The sequence below is a fragment of the Oryzias latipes genome, chromosome 2, assembly GCF_053564925.1.
Source record: "Oryzias latipes strain Hd-rR chromosome 2, Olatipes_Hd-rR_3.1".
Taxonomy (NCBI): Eukaryota; Metazoa; Chordata; class Actinopteri; order Beloniformes; family Adrianichthyidae; genus Oryzias; species Oryzias latipes.
In genome coordinates this window covers 19,257,780-19,267,340 of record NC_136238.1, presented here as the reverse complement: position 1 = coordinate 19,267,340, position 9,561 = coordinate 19,257,780, and positions in this window count along the sequence as shown.

Sequence of the window (9,561 nt, the reverse complement as noted above, 5' to 3'; positions counted from 1 at the left end):
GGTAATTACAGCTCCCTTGCTTGTGTTTTTTTTTTTTTTGTTTGTTTTTAAGGTAGAATGATACCAAACGAAATTGGCCTGAAGTGAACATTTTACCGTTTTTAATTAACGAAGGAGTCGCTGTTTGTCTTTGGAATTCCGGACTCAGACAATTACAGCAGGCACGTATTATGCGCACATAATTCCTAAAATAGTTTTTAAAATGTATATTGAAACCGGTGTGACAGTTTAGCCAGAGTTGGCTCAAAAATTACACGAACTTATCCATTTTCTGAACCGGTTTTGGTTGTTGGAGCCTATCCAGCTGAGTGAAGGTCAAGGGGGATTGCGCGTCCGCAGGCCCACAAAACCACACCTAAGGGGTCATTTAGAGTCAACATGTCATCTAGAAAGCATACTGGCTGGATAACTGAAGTGGTTAAGTGCAGGACTGGAACATGTAAAATGGGGTTAGATTCCCATGGGCTGCAGTAATCGTCATCCAGCGTGGGCCATATCTGGGTCCCCCTGTGCCCGTCCCCAGCCTGGATAAAATACAGGGTTGTGTCAAAAACGGCATCTGGCGTAACAATCTCTTCCATACCACCTGTGCGAAGCAGTAAAAAGACAACTAACCTTGGAAGCATGTGTTTTGACTGTGGGAGGAAGCCGGAGAAAACCCCCACATGCAAACATTCAAACTCCCAGGTCCTAGTTGGGATTTTGAACCAGGACTTGACACTAATTGTATTTCTTTCTTGTCACCCCCAATCTCGACTTATTTTGGAAACTAAGCATATGAATGCTCATGTATTTGCTGATTCTTGAACAAACCAAGTCATGGTAAAACAAAGTGGGGGAAAAAAGACAAAAATGGCGGAGGCAAGGCACGAAACAAGTTAATATAACAATAATTTTGCAACACTTTGATACATTTTTGTCATTCCCTTGTGCATGTTTAAAATATGTTATAGTGACCTAGAATAATCCAAAAAGTATTTCTTAAAGATGGTAAACAATGGACATGTTTTTCCATTTCTGTATGAATGAAGTATTTGCAAAAAAAAGACAAGGTTGATCACTTCAGAAACTTATGAGTCCAAATTGTCCATAAAGTAGACAACATCAGTTAGGAATAGAAGGAACATTAAAACTTGAACTGATTCCCAATTGAGAATATCAGACCAGAAGACTTTTTTGTGCAATAAAAGAAGTTTCTATTTCACTTGAGCAAAAAGTACAAGCATTAAGGCCATATCACAGCCACTACTTCTATTTTGCACATTGTCGTTTTTTGGTCGGCTGAGAGTCATGAAGTTTATGTTTATTTAACGTAGTTGATATGAAATTTGGGAGATGCATACCCTAATTTGTGGTTTTCTACGACTCTTTCCACGTATGTCCAACGGACTTTTATCACGTTATTGTAATAATTGACGCACAAATGACTAATGATTTGCATATAAACAGCGAAATATTGTTGCACGATTCATGTATTTCCACGTATATTCCTTTTTTTATTTATTTATATTTTTTGACAGGGAATATCAACTTTTACATCATTGTTACATTGTTTCGAAGTTACACATTATTTAACATCATGTATATTTTCAGTCAGTAAATCAGAATGCGTGTTTTTGATCATTTTGTACTCTTCCCCTCTTTTTTATATGAACAAAAGAAAACAGAACAGCTGTCAATCACACTCCTACGGAAGCTCTGAGCTGCCACTGCGAAAAATATTTTTTGGAACAGCTTCTCGTAATAACGAGAAAGTATCTCGTTATAACGTGATACGTTTCTCGTAATAACGAGAAACTTATCTCGTTATTACGAGAAACCTATCACGTTATAACGACATACTTTCTCGTAATAACGACATAGTTGTTTACAGTAAAACGTCATCTTCTCGCGGGACATTTCATTCTCGTCTTGATGACCTGTGGGAAAAGATGGAGAATCAGCGGGAGCCTCTTTATTCCTTTTTAAGGGATAGAAATGTGTCAGAGGACAGAATTTCCACCATGAGGAATGACAAAGTAAGTTATACTTATGAAAAACATAGTTTACGTGAGTTTCATATCGATTTAATTTATTTTTTTGTTACTGAATGAGCCTGCCGTGTACTGCGTAGACCTGAGACCAAGACCTCGTTAACTTAAGTATTGTAGTAGCTGCAAGGAAGCTCCTTAGGCGGGCGGTTGTCAAACAGCTCTTTATTAATGTTTCTGTATCTCAGAACGGTTACAGCACGAACCAACAGGCACAGCGAGCTTCTTCTAACTCCAGCGACAACGTTCACCGAACGCACACGCACACACACCCACAGGTAGACCCCGCCCCCTCTCTCCCACCAGTCATCAGCCCACCGCTGATTGACACACACTGTGGTCTAGCATCTTGCAGAAAGAGGGGGGCGCCGGCCACCTGCAGCTCTGTCCAAACTCTGGGTCGTCACAGTATGTAATGTTTTAGAGTTGCAGGGTATAACTCTCTTCAGTATGAACGTGCTGTGTTAACGTCTTTTATTAACATAACTGGTAGCAATCGCTTTTAACAGAAGGCTTCGTGCTTCGTTCATATCCCATAATGCATTATTCTTATTGTCAATACATCTTTACCGTAACGGAGATGCATTCGAGTGCAGTAGGATAAACGTGTATCAAAATATTACAAAGTACACCTCGATTAATGCTGTTATCCTAAGCTAATCATAGCGTATACTTTTATCCTGCAGAAATGACGAGTTGAGCATGATTATTTACAATTTATTAGGTGTCAACATCAAGCAGTTAATGTAGAACTTTATGTGATAGCATTCATGAGCAAGTGAGTGAAAACTATTTTATTATTGGCTTCATCATGACATAAGAAGCCATGCCAACTAGTTATGTTTGATATTATGTGTAAAAACCACAACTGGAGCAAAAGCGCGTCCTGGTGGTGTGATGTAAAGCCCTGCGCGGGACTATTTTCTTCATCCCGCTCCCGCCCGCGTCCGCTGAATTTCTGACCAATCCCGCCCGCTCCCGCAACGTATGCGTTACACTCCCGCCCACACCCGCAATATTTATGTCCACTCCCGCCCGCACCCGCAAAACTCATAGAATTTAGTCCCGCACAGTAATAGAGATGCATTGATTTTGTATCGTCTCCCGTCCCGCAGGAAAAAAAACACGTATTTGTATTGATATTATTAAAGAGATTCATGTCCCTCCTCCAGCCTCATCTTTTCATGCATTCCTCTTTTGTGTAATTTGCAACTTAAATATTAAATATATTTTCACAAATCCCGTTCAGTTAAAAGTGTGCGTGTGTGCGCGCGCAGACAGACGGCCTGAAGCGCGCTCTTAGTAAGAGCCGGGGCGGGGCGCACCCCCAACAACAGGTTAGATGACAGAGGCCATTGGGCGTCTCTACCTGGTGCCTTCACGGAGCTTCAGTACATTAGACTCTAACAGCTGCTCAGCCTAACGTAGTCCGCTAATATATATTCATGAGATATTCATGGCAGCACTGATCCCGCGGTTTTTTTTTCTGCCGCCCGCAGCACAATTCAAACCGCCCAATCCCGCGAGATTTGGGTTGGGTCCCGCGGGACCCGGCGGGACCCAATCCCAATGCAGCCCTCTAGTGTGATGCACGTAGTGTAGCTCCAGATAGTCACAAACTGTCTTGATGCTTCTTGATGAATATGTTGCGTATACAATCCTACTGTTTTTTAAGGTACAGTAAACCACTGTTTAGTCCAGTTTAAAACAATTACTTTTACCATGATGGTAAGGAGTATTTTGAGGAGCTGATGAACGTGGAAAATGACAGGGAAAGAAGGGAGGAAGATGTGGTTGTTGTGGAGCAGGAAGTAGCAGAGATTGGAAAGGATGAGGTTAGGAAGGCTCTGAAAAGGATGAAGAGCGGAAAGGCCGTTGGTCCTGATGACGTTCCTGTGGAGGTATGGAAGTGCTTAGGAGAGGCAGCAGTGGAATTTCTAACAAGGTTGTTCAATAGGATTCTAGAGAGTGAGAAGATGCCTGAGGAATGGAGGAGAAGCGTTCTGGTTCCGATCTTTAAGAACAAGTGTGACACGCAGAACTGCAGCAACTATAGAGGAATAAAGTTGATGAGCCACACAATGAAGCTGTGGGAAAGAGTAGTGGAAGCCAGGCTTAGGAAGAAGGTGGAGATCTGTGAGCAGCAGTATGGTTTCATGCCCCGTAAGAGCACCACTGATGCCATTTTTGCTTTGAGAATGTTGATGGAAAAGTACAGAGATGGTCAGAAGGAGCTGCATTGTGTGTTCGTAGATTTAGAGAAGGCGTATGACAGGGTGCCGAGGGAGGAGCTGTGGTACTGTATGAGGTCGTCTGGAGTGGCAGAGAAGTATGTCAGAGTAGTTCAGGACATGTATGAGAGAAGTATGACGGTGGTGAGATGTGCTGTAGGTCAGACAGAGGAGTTCAAGGTGGAGGTGGGACTACACCAAGGATCAGCTTTGAGTCCTTTTTTGTTTGCTATGCTGATGGACAGGCTGACAGATGAGGTAAGACAGGAATCTCCCTGGACAATGATGTTTGCGGATGACATTGTAATTTGCAGTGAGAGTAGAGAGCAGGTGGAGGAACAGCTAGAGAGGTGGAGTTTTGCTCTGGAAAGAAGAGGCATGAAGGTCAGTCGTAGTAAGACAGAATACATGTGTCTGAACGAGAGGGATCAAGGTAGAAGCGTTAGGTTACAGGGGGCTGAGGTAAAGAAGGTGCAGGAGTTTAAGTACTTGGGGTCAACAGTTCAGTGTGATGGGGAGTGTGGAAAAGAGGTGAAGAGGCGAGTGCAGGCAGGTTGGAGGAAAGTGTCAGGAGTGTTGTGTGACAGAAGAGTGCCAGCAAGACTCAAAGGAAAGGTGTACAAGACAGTGGTGAGACCAGCTCTGCTCTATGGGTTAGAGACGGTAGCAGTGAGACAGAGACAAGAGGCTGAGATGGAGGTAGCGGAGATGAAGATGTTGAGGTTCTCCTTAGGAGTGACCAGGTTAGACAGGATAAGGAACGAGTACATCAGAGGGACGGCTCATGTTGCCTGTGTTAGCGACAAAGTCAGAGAAGCCAGACTGAGATGGTTTGGACATGTTCAGAGGAGGGATAGTGGATATATTGGTAGAAGGATGTTGGAGATGGAGCTGCCTGGCAGGAGGGCAAGAGGACGGCCAAAGAGGAGATACATGGATGTCTTAACAGATCGCTGGAGGTGGCACGCCCGCTTGGGAAGCCTGGCCGACGCTGGCGCCATCTTGGTGAGGTCGATGCCGCCCACATGACAATGCTTTCTATAGCCTTTTGTGGCATCTAAGTAGCTTTTATATAATTTATATATTTTCATATTTCTATATATTTATACATATAAATAAATATATAATGTATATATATATATATATATATATATATATATATATATATATATATATATATATATATATATATATATATATATATATATATATATATATATATATATATATATATCATTTGTTGCTGTTAAATAAGAGAAACAGTCAGCCTTATAAGCTCAAACTTTAATAAAAAATGCATTGTTGCAGGTCTTCTTATAAATAAATAAAAAAATTGCAAAGATTTCCAAGTTTTAGACCTCTTTGACATGTAATTTAAATCATTTAGAAAAGCCCAACAATAAGTCAATAATAATAATAATTAATAACAACATATAAATAAGTCAACAATAATAATGATGAATCAATAATAAATCAATAATAAGTCTTCTTCCTCTTTTGGCTTCTCCCATCAGGGGTCGCCACAGCGAACAAGTCGCATGGTAAACTTGGCAATGTTTTACACCGGATGCCCTTCCTGACGCAACCTTCTCAAAGCGGGCTTGGAACCGGCACAGAGGTAGAGAAGGGAACAGGGAGCAGCCCGTAGTCGAACCCTGGTTTCACGGACGGAAGGCGCCGCAAACCAGCACGAGCTAAACTGGCTCCCCAAATCAATAATAAGTCAATAATAATAATTAATAACAATATATAAATAAGTCAACAATAATAATGATGAATCAACAATAAATAACAATAATAAATCAATAATAAGTCAATGATAATACTAATTAATAACAATATATAAATAAGTAAATAATAATAATAATTAATTAATAGTAAGTCAATAATAATATTAAATGATAACATTAAATCAATAATAGGTGAATAATAGTAAATGATAATATTAAATCAATAATCATTTAACAATAAGTCCAAAAGTCAACAACAGATTTTCCCGTTTAAAAAAAACAAAAAACAGAGAAAAACAATAGATTTACTGATTCATATGAGTGATAAATTTGTGTAACACAGATGTTATGGTGTCGGGTTTCAAGAGAACAGTCTGGCCTTATCAAAATGTGTTTCCACAAAATGTTTTGAACATATCCAGACTGTATTGCTAGTTGGTAACCACAGTGATCCATCTGGGTTAGCTCTTTTTATTGCTAAGGCCCACTTTTTCCTTAATAATAATAATAATAATAATAATTTTTTTTTGTTAGGCGCCTTTCAAGGAACCCAAGGTCGCCGTACATAAAAGTGAAAATAAAAATAAAATAAAAGCAATCAAATGCACAATAAAATATACATATAAATAGGCCAGAAATAGGAAATTATCAGAGGGAATAGGCGAGTTGGAAAAGATGAGTTTTCAGTTTTTTGGCGAATTGTGAGATAGACCCGATGTTTCTGAGGTCCGGAGGCAGAGAGTTCCAGAGCCGGGGGGCAGAGCAGCTGAATGCTCTGCCCCCCATAGTGACAAGGCGAGCAGTGGGTACATCCAGATGAAGGGAGGAGGAGGATCTGAGGGTACGGGTGGGAATGGCCACATGAACAAGATCTGATAAATATGATGGAGCAAGGTTGTGGATGGATTTAAAAGTCAGAAGAAGTATTTTGTATGTAATCCGGTGTGTGATTGGTAGCCAGTGGAGCTGCTGCAGAACAGGCGTGATGTGTTGGGAGGAAGGTGTTTGAGAGACAATTCTGGCAGCCGAGTTCTGAACATACTGTAGTTCTCGTAGAGTTTTTTGTGGTAAACCAAAAAGAAGGGAGTTGCAATAATCCAGACGGGAAGTGACAAGACTGTGCACCAGAACGGCTGTGGAATGCGGACTGAGGGAAGGGCGAAGACGACGGATGCTGCGAAGGTGGAAATAGGCAGACCGGGTGATGCTATTGATGTGAGAAGTGAAGGAGAGGGTGCTGTCCAGGATGACACCCAGACTCTTGACCTGAGGGGAGGGGGAAATGGAGGAGGTTTCAAAGGGAATTGAGAAGTTCTGGATGCTGTTAATAACGGATTTGGTGCCGATCAGGAGAAGTTCAGTTTTATCGTTGTTTAGTTTTAAGAAATTAGTAGTGAATCCATTGGAAACCTGCAAGAAAAGTTCAGTCACTGGGTCAGAAATGTATAAATCTATATAACCTTGTCATCGTATACTGTATATAGGTTTAACTAAATAAAGTTTACATTTATGTCGCCACAAATTATACATACATCATGCAGCATGTTAATAATAGCCCTGCAGCATCATGCATGTCAACATGTGTATGATTAATGAAGCCCCTGCAGCATTAAAAGAAAAAATTATAGTTCTTACCTGTCAAATGTTTTGCCTTCCTCCTTCGTGGACTCTGATTTTGGCAGTTGAAATCTGTACAATGACCTGGCATTTTGCAAAAAATGTGTTCACATGCATGCACTGCAACAGTGACTTGACCCCACCAAGATGGTGGTGCTCTCCTCCCATGAGGAATCACGTGATGTCTCCTCTATGGAGTCCTATACTGTTCATAATTAAATAAATAAATATTTAATTAAATAAATAAATATGACCTCATGCAAATACACAAGAAACCAATAAATCTCTCATAAATATATAAAAAGATCATGAAATTGTGAAAGACCTGCACACCGATTTTAAATTAGCCATTATATTATTTGCTTTAAAAACTTGTTCATTATTTTAAAACTGCATTTTAAATATTCATTTTATTCATGTGGAATTTTATTATAACTCTACGCCTTTTTTCAGAACCTTGGATTTCAAAATCAATATTTTCCAAAGTAGTTTGTTTTTATGTCATGTTGCTGTTTTTCACAATGGCTGATTTATTTCATGAAGAGCTTCATGAAGAGCTTTTTCAGGAGAATGGGTCTGTCTGTCAATCAAACTAGACAAGGCGGAGACACTTTTGTGATTGGCTACTCCTTTACTCAGACATGAGCAGCAGCACCCTAACTACATCAATCGAAGATGCTTCACCAAACGTGACGGCGCAATGCACACTCCTCAACACTAGGGGGAGTATGCACCTCAACACATTCACAGTGTTACACGAAATTGGGCAGTTTTTGTTCTAAATTTGCGGATAAAAGTGGCTTTGGGCGAGTGTGCATAATTCAGCTGGTTTTGTGGTCGGTTCGGCAATTTTCATCTTCTCATTAACATCTAATAGTGTTCTAAATTAGGCTGGGTGGTTGTTGGAGTTCCTCAAAGCTTCTATGAACTGGAGTTCCATGAACGCAACATGCCCCGTGTGGGAGGAGCTAGCAGCTAATGTTTTTAGCCTGATAGCCACATGGAGCGGTTGCCTGTGCTTATCTCAGTAAAAATGCATGGATGCACAATGTACATGGAGTGTTAAGAGATCAGGTTTATTTATTTTGAATAGTTCCACATGATAACAATGTTTCCATGTTTGAGTTCATGAGATCATCCTAGAGAGTCTCTGCTTCAGCTCCTGCAGTCAAACTACGTCTTAAATTACGTGTAAATCAGAGCGCCCAGGCAGCGCGAGAGTGAGTGTAAGGGTCTGTTGCCCAGTCCCCTGGAAAAGTAATAATAAAAAAATGTTTCCTCCAAAGTACAGAGCCTGATTCTTGGGAGTAAACCCTGGCTGCAGAATTGCTAAATCAATCCCGGATCTCCGCTGCGTTTTCCGACCACGGTCAGAAACGTCATCGCAGGAAAGGTTCAACAAATTCCCGGGAGAAAAAATAAAAGCAGAAGACTTGGTTATAATCATTATCTCAATGAAAATAGAAAAATATCATAAGGTTCAGGAGGCACGAGCAGGCTTGTTCCGCTTTGCGCAGCTGCCCGGTCCGACTGTCGGTCCGACTGTCGGTCCGACTGTCGGACTGTCGGTCCGACTGTCGGTCCGCCAGCTCACCTCCTGCCAGCCGACATAAGGCACGATCTGAGCTCTGAGTGAATGGCGTAAGAATGAGGAGTGTTTCAACGCGGGACTTCGAGAGGTGGACAACCGGAGCTCCTCTGTGCTTTGGTCCACACAAACCCTCAACCTACAAAAACAGAGTCGTCCATGTTTGCATCTGCTGCAGCAGACAGATTGTTTGTCTCTATTTGATTCTCTAATGTCAGCAAAGCCGTGCAGATATCACTGAAACATGTCATCTCTCTGACTGGCACACCGCTGAGCGGGTATCGAGGAATAAGAGTCGATTTCCATGGATGAGCCAATGAGCGTTTAGATCCCGCCCACTTTCACTGATTGACAGATAGACCTAT